At 41.8% G+C, this 11011-nt stretch overlaps 1 non-coding gene across 1 annotated transcript; it reads right to left on the bottom strand.

Moving 5' to 3' along the window:
- Positions 1 to 7313: 7313 nt before the first annotated feature.
- Positions 7314 to 7367, bottom strand: LOC121537128. The gene has a single exon (XR_005994986.1). It is a non-coding gene; the product is annotated as a U7 small nuclear RNA (small nuclear RNA).
- Positions 7368 to 11011: the final 3644 nt, after the last annotated feature.

The following is an 11011-nucleotide window of genomic DNA, read 5'->3' on the forward strand; positions in this document are numbered from 1 at the left end:
TCATGCCCGGTAGTCCTGACGTATGGTCCTAGGGCTCAGGTTCTCAGAGAGAAAGAGAGAACGAGAGAATTAGAGAGAGCATTAGAGAGAGCATACTTAAATTCACACAGGACACTAGATAAGACAGGAGAAGTACTCCAGGTATAACCAACTAACCCCAGCCCCCCGACACATAAACTACTGCAGCATAAATACTGGAGGCTGAGACAGGAGCGGTCCGGAGACACTGTGGCCCCATCCGAAGAAACCCCCGGACAGGGCCAAACAGGAAGGATATAACCCCACCCACTCTGCCAAAGCACAGCCCCCGCACCACTAGAGGGATATCCTCAACCACCAACTTACAATCCTGAGACAAGGCCGAGTATAGCCCACAGAGGTCTCCACCACAGCACAAACCAAGGGGGGGCGCCAACCCAGACAGGAAGATCACGTCAGTAACTCAACCCACTCAAGTGACGCACCCCTCCCAGGGACGGCATGAAAGAGCACCAGCAAGCCAGTGACTCAGCCCCTGCAACAGGGTTAGAGGCAGAGAACCCCAGTGGAGAGGGGAACCGGCCCGGCAGAGACAGCAAGGGCTGTTCGTTACTCCAGAGCCTTTCCGTTCACCTTCACACTCCTGGGCCAGACTACACTCAATCATATGACCTACTGAAGAGATAAGTATTTTGTAAAGTTGAATGAAACTTAACCCAACATTCCGAAACACACACCAAAGAGTGATTACGCCGGTTTACCGTGACCTCATAGAATTTACCCCAGCTTTCTTAATCAGCATACCAAGTAAAAGTAATATTTTCAAAATACTCACATGGCAGCAAATTTCCTTGTTGTGGGTTTGTTAAAGAAAGCATATTAACGGGAAGTGTTTTATGGAATGTGGTTTCGATTGTTTAATTAAGTAAGCATTAAGGGGGTGTTTTCCAGCTCATAACGATGTTCTTCCACTTCCTCAGCTTTCAATAATCCCCTGATGTTCTGGGATAATTATAGCTCTGTAAGTGTTTCATAAGAGAGTGTTCACAACGGAGACACGCTTTTGTCTTACACACACTCATTTCGCTGCTCTCACACACACTATCATCTCTCTCTCTCTCTCTCTCTCTCTCTCTCTCTCTCTCTCTCTCTCTCTCTCTCTCTCTCTCTCTCTCTCTCTCTCTCTCTCTCTCTCTCTCTCTCTCTCTCTCTCTCTCGCTCTCTCTCTCTTGCATACACAAACTCCTTGAACATTTCCCAAGACAATCACTTCTATCGGGAAGCTAAGCTCACAGTCAGTAACCAAACGTATTAATGCAGCTAACTGGTTGTAACCACAACTTTACTAAAGCTATTGTTCCTGTTCAGTTTCCTTGAGCTGCACCAACCCCCTCACTGTGTACTGTTGTTTGTTTATGTGTTTGTTTGTTATTGTGGCTGATGTAGAGTAATGTGGTGAACAACAGTTACGTGTGTATGATGGCTTACTCACCCAACCAGATGCATTCAATTTGATAAAAGCACACACGTGCAGACACATGCATGTACGCCTATACAAACACAAATGTGCTCACACACACATGCTCACACACAAACACACACACACACATACACACACACACACACACACACACACACACTGTAACTAGCTTACTGCCATCTTCCCATTCATTTGGGTAAATACACTGTACCTTCAGGGCACATAGTGAGACATACAGTATACAGTGGATATGATACTAATGGCACAGTAACAATTGCAGTGATATCCATAATGATGCTTTGGCCTGAGAGCCCAGTGTGTTGGCCTGCAACACACTTAATCTCAGTTCAATGTCTTAGACTTCAGCTGCAGACTCCAGATGTGGCTGCAGCCATCACCCCTGGATGGCTCTCCTTGCCTTGATTTATATCCAGCTCCAAAACACACACATACTGTATAACACACACATAGGCCTACTGATTTTTACACACCGGGCCCCAAATGCCATGACTCCAGCCCCAGCCATCAGCAGGCCAGCGCTGGAGCAGATCAACCCCAATAAAGGGCTCTCTTTCTGGGGTGTTCTCCAGGGCGAGTTTGGTCCTCTGCCTGGATGTAGAAATTCTGGTATCTTATAAATTGATCAATATTTAAATGTTAATGTGAATGTGTTGGAATGACTCCTGTCATGAAAATTCAAAGTGTTCGTGACTGTTTCTTGGGAAGTAGGAAAGGGGAACATGTTGAGATTGAGGCACAGACGAGATCAGACCACGAAGGAGAGATTCCCCCGTAGATGATGTGCTGTATTCAAATAGCAATACACATACAGCTGAAGTCGGAAATTTACATACACTTAGGTTGGAGTCATTAAAACTCGTTTTTCAACCACTCCACAAATATCTTGTTACCAAACTATAGTTTTGGCAAGTTGGTTAGGACATCTACTTCATGCATGACACAAGTAATTTTTCCAACAATTGTTTACAGACAGATTATTTCACTTTTAATTCACTGCATCACAATTCCAGTGGGTCAGAAGTTTACATACACTAAGTTGACTGTGCCTTTAAACAGCTTGGCAAATTCCAATAAACACCATGGGACCACGCAGCCGTCATACCGCTCAGGAAGGAGACGCGTTCTGTCTCCTAGAGATGAACGTACTTTCGTGCGAAAAGTGCAAATCAATCGTAGAACAACAGCAAAGGACCTTGTGAAGATGCTGGAGGAAACGGGTACAAAAGTATCTATATCCACAGTAAAACGAGTCCTATATCGACGTAACCTGAAAGGCCGCTCAGCAAGGAAGAAGCCACTGCTCCAAAATCGCCATAAAAAAGCCAGACTAGGGTTTGCAACTGCACATGGGCATGAAGATCATACTTTTTGGAGAAATGTCCTCTGGTCTGATGAAACAAAAATAGAACTGTTTGGCCATAATGACCATCGTTATGTTTGGAGGAAAAAGGGGGTAGCTTGCAAGCCGAAGAACACCATCCCAACCGTGAAGCACGGGGGTGGCAGCATCATGCTGTGGGGGTGTTTGGTGCAGGAGGGACTAGTGCACTTCACAAAAAAGATGGCATCATGAGGAAGGAAAATCATTTGAATATATTGAAGCAACATCTCAAGACATCAGTCAGGAAGTTAAAGCTTGGTCGCAAATGCGTCTTCCAAATGGACAATGACCCCAAGCATACTTCCAAAGTTCTGGCAAAATGGCTTAAGGACAACAAAGTCAAGGTATTGGCGTGGCCATCACAAAGCCCTGACCTCAATCCTATAGAAAATTTGTGGGCAGAACTGAAAAAGCGTGTGCGAGCAAGGAGGCCTACAAACCTGACTCAGTTACACCAGCTCTGTCAGGAGGAATGGGCCAGAATTCACCCAACTTATTGTGGGAAGCTTGTGGAAGGCTACCCGACACATTTGACCCAAGTTAAACAATTTAAAGGCAACGCTACCAAATTGAGTGTATGTAAACTTCTGACCCACTGGGAATGTGATGAAATAAATAAAATATGAAATAAATCATTTTCTCTACTATTATTCTGACATTTCACATTCTTAAAATAACGTGGTGATCCTAAGACAGGGCATTTTTACTAGGATAAAATGTAAGGAATTGTGAAAAACTGTGTTTAAATGTATTTGGCTAATGTGTATGTAAACTTCCGACTTCAACTGTAATAGACCTGGATTTATCGATAGAAGTCAGATTTACTTTAAAGATGCACTATGCAGAAATCAGTGGAGGCTCAAGAACTGCAACGCTGATGGGTTTTTCCCGCTCAACAGTTTCCCGTGTGTATCAACAATGGTCCACCACCCAAAGGACATCCAGCCAACTTGACACAACTGTGGGAAATATTGAAGTCAACATGGGCCAGCATCCCTGTGGAATGCTTTAGACACCTTGTAGAGTCCATGCCCCGACGAACTGAGCTGTTTTGTTGGAAAAAGTGGGTGCAACTCCATATTAGGAAGGTGTTCCTTATGTTTTGTACACTCAGTGCATATGTTGTGACCTATCCATTTGGTTGAATTGGACACCTTTGTTACTTTTACCTTTGTTGCTTTTGCCAGGACTATGCCATCCTGTCACAACAAAGAAATGTATGCAAGAGGTACCGTTTCTTTGTTCCCTAATCTCAAAAAACCCCAGCACAGAGAAAAGATACTGTATGTGAGTATGAATGCAGCTTATTTATAACTTTTTGTTAATTGTCCACATTGTAGTAGGGTTTCAATCTAATGACGATGTGATTTCCAGATTAATCAGACATTTCTGACATGATCCTCTTCATATCTTGCTGAAACACCAAACCAGTATCCCAATTCCTGTTATGTTATACTGATCAAATCACTGAATGGTTACCTCGAGGAATTGTCTGCCAAACACATGAGCACTAAATTCATTTATTAGGAACAATTAAATATCACTTGTTTGGTATGTCACTATAAGCTATGTAAGCTTTGAGTGACCATGTTCTTTAGCTTTTTTTATTAAGGAACACTACTATGACCCGGCAAGTGTATGGTATTGAGCCTGGCAAATCATAACCTCCCCAAAGAATGTGCCAGTAGACAAAAGACCGCCCCCCAAGACATCCAAAGGAGGGCTGACTGGTTATAGAAAGCAGCGTTGTATTTTTGTATTCGTATTTTTTTATCATTGTATTTTTTTCACTTACTTAGCTAGCGAATGCAACTAACTAGTTTAGCCTACTCAAACACCCAGCTCAAACAGAGAGGGATGCTGTGTTAGCTAGCTGGCTATAGCTATCCAACACTGGAACTCTTCCAAGTCAAGGTAAGCTTTTGGTTTGTAACTGCTAAACTTCTAAACTGCTTGCTGTACAATGTACTGCATAATTGTAGCGGGTTTACTAACGCGTTAGTTCTAGTAGCTACACTACATGACCAAAAGTAAGTGGACAACTGCTCGTCGAACATCTCATTCCAAAATCATGGGCATTAATAGGAGTTGGTCCCCCCTTTGCTGCTATAACAGCATCCACTCATCTGTAAAGGCTTTCCACTAGATGTTGGAACATTGCTGCGGGGACTTGCTTCCATTCAGCCACAAGGGCATTAGTGAGGTCAGGCACTGATGTTACCATTATTCCTCCTACACCAAACATTACAGTTGGCACTATGCATTCAAGCAGGTAGCGTTTCCTGGTATTTGCCAAACCCAGATTTGTCCGTCGGACTGCCAGATGGTGAAGCGTGATTCATCACTCCAGAGAACACGTTTCCACTGCTACAGAGTCCAACGGCGGCGACCTTTACACCACTCCAGCCGACGCTTGGAATTGCGCATGGAAACCCATTTCATGAAGCTACCGACAAACAGTTATTGTGCTTACGTTGCTTCCAGAGGCAGTTTGTAACTCGGTGGTGAGTGTTGCAACCAAGGAGAGACGCGTTGCACGCTTCAGCACTCTGCGTCCCGTTCTGTGATCTTCTGTGGCCTACTACTTCAGAAAACAGCACTTACAGTTGACTGATGCAGCATTAGCAGGGCAGAATTTGGATGAACTGACTTGTTGGAAAGGTGGCATCCTATGACGGTGCCACGTTGAAAATCACTGAGCTCTTCAGTAAGGCCATTCTACTGCCAATGTTTGTCTATGGAGGTTGCATGGCTGTGTGCTGGATTTTATACACCTGTCAGCAACGGGCGTAGCTGAGATAAGCCTAATACACTAATTTGAAGGGGTGTCCACATACTTTTGTATGTTGACTATGATGTTAGCTAATATAGTGACAACGATGTAGGCTGTGTGTAGTGGTTAGCGGTTATGGTATTAAGGTTTGTTTGGCTTGGAAAGTTTTTTTGCCTGGTTACTGACAGCTGTTGTGTTGTGCACTGAAGTCCACAAGCGAAGGGAAAAGGTGAGAGGAGAGCGCGTAGATGCGAGAAGGAATTATGCAACAGCAATGTGTTTGTATTACATTTACATTTTAGTCATTAAGCAGACGCTCTTATCCAGAGCGACTTACAGGAGCAATTAGGGTTAAGTGCCTTGCTCAAGGGCACATCGACAGATTTTTCACCTAGTCGGCTCGGGGATTAGAACCAGCGACCTTTCGGTTACTGGCACAATGCTCTTACCCACTAAGCTACCTGCCGCCCTATGTATGTGGCTGCTATGAAAGTGAACTGTGTTTGGGGGTGATCAGGGGTGGAAAGCGGTTCTTAAGCGGAAGCAAACAGAAAGAAACAGGGATAAACCTACCTGAATTTGTCCATTACAAACTCTCATTTGCAACTGTTGAACTAATGATTAGACCCTAGATCAGCTAGATGCAGGCAAGACGGTATTGAATGTGCCACTGTCTGTCACCTTGATTATTCAAATTTTTCTCTTGACCTGTGCACCTACGTTGTAAACTTTTATTTGCAGGCTATGTTGTAGCATCCTCATGAAAATGTGAGTATCATGTCGTAGCCGAAACATATAGATGTTACTTTGAGCTCAGTGAATGGAATATGAATGACGGTCATGTCTAAACGAATCGTCCTCCCTCATCTTAAACGGCACCGACCGCCACTGGCAGAAATCGCTCTGCCATTTCCTGGTTGTTAAAATTCTAATTTCAGTTTATATGACAAAACAAGGAAGTAATGTAGAGAATCATTGTACCATCTAAACTGCTGTGAAATATATTTTCCATAACCAAAAAATATAGTTTTTCAGCTGTTTGAAGCTTGTGTACAAAACCGAAAGTAAAAGACGGAAAAACAAAACTTAAGAACGGGAAGCATAGAAATATCGCACATAGAACAGATTTACCGCTTCTTAGACTTGCTTTCAATGAGAATGACAGATCTATAACTCACTTTTCTTTGTGAATATTGCAGCTTTAATTTACTAAAGACACTAACAGACTAACTTCACCCACATGAAAAAATACTCTACTATATTATGGTAGAAATACTATAGTATTTACTGTAGTGTTTTTGCGGACTGTAGTATACTTAAGCAATAAGGCACAAGGGGGTTTGGTATATGGCAAATATACCACGGCTAAGGGCTGTTCTTACGCACAACGCAACGCGGAGTGCCTGGATACAGCCCTTAGCCGTGGTATATTGGCCATATACCACAAACCCCCGAGGTGCCTTATTGCTATTATAAACTGGTTACCAACGTAATTAGAGCAGTAAAAATAAATGTTTTGTCATACCCGTGGTATACAGTCTGATATACCACGGCTGTTAGCCAATCAGCATTCAGGGCTCGAACCACCCAGTTTATAATGTAGTATTTACTGTAGTGTTTTTGCAGACATCACTGTAGTATTTACTATAGAGGTTTTGGAGGCTTTCTCCTTGTGGAATGGAGGCTTTCTCCTTGAGTAAACCTACTGGAGAAACACTAAAAGAGTAACATTTCCATAACCTGTAGGTATTTATACAGTAGTATTTACTGTAGTTAAACTAGTGTTATTCAAGATTTTTGTGGATATTACTGCAGTAGTTACTACAGTGTTTTTTTTGCGGATAATACTGTAGTATTCTACAGTACACTCCAAAATTCTACAGTAAGTACTACATGAGGGATACTACAGTATGTAGTATAGTATTCTAAAGTATACTAGAGTTTACTACAGAATTCTATCGTTTTTCATGTGGGCAATGATTCTCCTTTGTCTTTTTTTTGTATGCTCTTCTCTGTCAACGCACGATGTAACACACACCCACACACACGCACACACACAAAAACAAGAAATCTATGTAATTTTTACGGTGCAGATTTGAGTGTGCGTGACAGGCCAAATCCAATAGCTGCAGTCGGGCTGACAGGGCTGACATGTGTCTTGCCATTCTGGCCCTTCAATTATGCATGCCCCAATGTTTCCCCGGCCCATAATTGAATCACACTGTCTCAAACGTGTTATTTCTAATTGGTTGCATTTGATTTCTGACATCAGCGCCGTGGTGTCATAAATTATGCAAATGAGAGGTCCCTTAATTGTGAGTGTTATTAAAACCAAACTAATTGCGCATGATTAAAATGTGACTTGGAACAAGGATGTTGGGGGCTTCGCCTTGACACCAGCTTCTCTGTCTGCCAAATTAGTATTATTAGAGCTTACTTCTGGCCTGTTGTTGCTGTGGCCTGGTTGTAACCTTGGGAGAGACTTTAATTGAGGGATGTGGAAATGTTGGACTGCATATTGGTTTACCTGGTTAAATAAAGGTTAAATAAAAATAAAAAATAAAATAAAATATTGCTAGGAGGATATATTGCTAGGAGGATAAAATGCATGTTCTTACACTCACACACATACACACGCACACATACACTCCTGACTCCTTGTACAGCAGGAGACTGACAGACTCATGTGAGGAGAATTGGGCGTAATGCATTCTCTTGGCCGACTCAAAGTACTTGTCTCTGTTTTATTGATCTTCTATCATAGATTTTGATCAACTCTCTTTCAAGAGATTGTTTGACTCACCACATTACATGAGGCTGACAATGTACAGATCTTGGACTGAATATAAGGACATCTTGAAATTCATTCGGATTAGGTATACTGTCAGTTCTCACAAAGCAGATGAGTCACTGTGTGGTCAACAGGGGCCTCATTTGCCTACCTTGCATACATTTCTCACTAAATACTGGTGTATTTGGAGATTCTACGATTAGCGTGCGCAACAAATTATTGGGATTTATCAAACTGTCGCATGCAACATATACGCAGAGTTTTCATTGATAAATCAGAGCCATACTATATTTCTGCACTTGTGAATAAGCATTACAACCACGCCTGGAAAACACCCTCTGTTCACTTTTTATGGTAACTAAAATGCCTTCATTTGCAGTATAATTTGGATATGTTGGAACTGGGCCATGACAGTTTCTAAAGTGCAATGGCAAATTTGATCACATTTCTGTAGAGGTGCAGGGAGAATCTTTTAATCTTTTGCAGTAACTTTTTTACTAACTAGAAATGCATGCCACCTGTAGCGAGTGCTAACAATTAAAAGAAGTAAATGCTACCTACAGCCCACACTTTTATGCAAAATACGAATTGTTGTTAATTATTTTGTTTATCAATACATGATTGTGTTTTTATCTCCTGCCTTGGTATAGGCTCTGAGATTAAATAGGCTATTATGTCGCGCTCCTATTGCAATACTGTAGCCTACCCATTCTGTGATATGCTACCGGTCTATTTACTTTCGAGCATGGTTGGCTATTGCATTGAGTGATGGGTAAATGGTAGCGTAATATTTGTTGTGTAGTGGGAATAAACCATTCATGTCAAAAAAGGAGAGACATGCCCTGCAATATAATGATGATTTAGGCCTACACTACCAGTCAAAAGTTTGGACACACCTATTCATTCAAGGGTTTTTCTTTCTTTTTACTATTTTATATATTGTACAATAGTAGTGAAGACATCAACACTATCAAATAGCACATATTGAATCATGTAGTATCCAGAAAAGGGTTCAAGAAATCAAAATATATTTTATATTTGAGTTTCTTCAAAGTAGCCACCTTTGATGACAGCTTTGCACACTCTTGGCATTGTCTCAACCAGCTTCATGAGGTAGTCACCTGGAATGCATTTCAATTAACAGGTGTGCCTTCTTAAAAGTTAATTTATGGAATTTCTTTGCATCTTAATGAGTTTGAGCCAATCAGTTGTGTTGTGACAAGGTAGGGTTGGTATACAGAAGATAGCCCTGTTTGGTAAAAGACCAAGTCCATATTATGGCAAGAACAGCTCAAATAAGCAAAGAGAAATGAGAGCCCATCATTACTTTAAGACATAAAGGTCAGTCAATATGGAACATTTCAAGAACTTTGAAAGTTTCTTCAAGTGCAGTTGCAAAAACCATCAAGCGCTATGATGAAACTGGCTCTCATGAGGACCGCCACAGGAAAGAAAGACCCAGAGTTACCTCTGCAGCAGAGGATAAGTTAATTAGAGTTACCATCCTCAGAAATTGCAGACACATCTCAACATCAATTGTTCAAAGGAGACTGTGTGAATCAAGCCTTCATGGTCGAATTGCTGCAAAGAAACCACTACTAAAGGACACCAATAAGAAGAAGAGACCTGCTTGGGCCAAGAAACACAAGTAATGGACATTAGACCGGTGGAAAAGTGTCCTTTGCTCTGGAGTCCAAATTGGAAATGTTTGGTTCCAACCGCTGTGTCTTTGTGATACGCGATGTGGGTGATCGGATGATCTCCGCATGTGTGGTTCCCACCGTAAAGTATGGAGGAGGAGGTGTTATGGTGTGGGGGTGCTTTGCTGGTGACACTGTCTGTGATTTATTTAGAATTCAAGGCACACTTAACCAGCATGGCTACCACAGCATTCTGCAGTGGTACGCCATCCCATCTGGTTTGGGCTTAGTGGGACTATCATTTGTTTTTCAATAGGACAATGACCCAACACACCTCCAGGCTGTGTAAGGGCTATTTTACCAAGAAGGAGAGTGATGGAGAGCTGGATCAGTTGACCTTGCCTCCACAATCATCCGACCTCAACCCAATTGACATGGTTTGGGATGAGTCGGACGGCATATTGAAGGAAAAGCAGCCAACAGGTGCTAAGCATATGTGGGAACTCCTTCAAGACTGTTGGAAAATCATTCCAGGTGAAGCTAGTTGAGAGAATGCCAAGAGTGTGCAAAGCTGTCATCAAGGCAAAGGGTGGCTATTTGAAGAATCTCAAATATATTTTGATTTGTTTAACACTTTTTTGGTTACTTTATAATTCCATATGTGTTATTTCATAGTTTTGATGTCTTCACTATTATTCTACAATGTAGAAAATAGTAAAAATAAAGAAAAACCCTTGAATTAGTAGGTGTGTCCAAACTTTTGACTGGTACTGTATATAAAGTGTAATATTGGGATGCAAACTCATAATGTAATACATTTCAACTCTATATCTGACATGGCACAGGTTCTTCTTTTTTTAAGCCCGTAACCGTGTGTGTGAGGTGAATACTTTTGTTTCAAAGTAGATTTGTTTAAGACACTCTGTGTGACTCTAATTTAGCCAAT

This window comes from Coregonus clupeaformis, chromosome 23, assembly GCF_020615455.1.
Source record: "Coregonus clupeaformis isolate EN_2021a chromosome 23, ASM2061545v1, whole genome shotgun sequence".
Classification (NCBI taxonomy): Eukaryota; Metazoa; Chordata; class Actinopteri; order Salmoniformes; family Salmonidae; genus Coregonus; species Coregonus clupeaformis.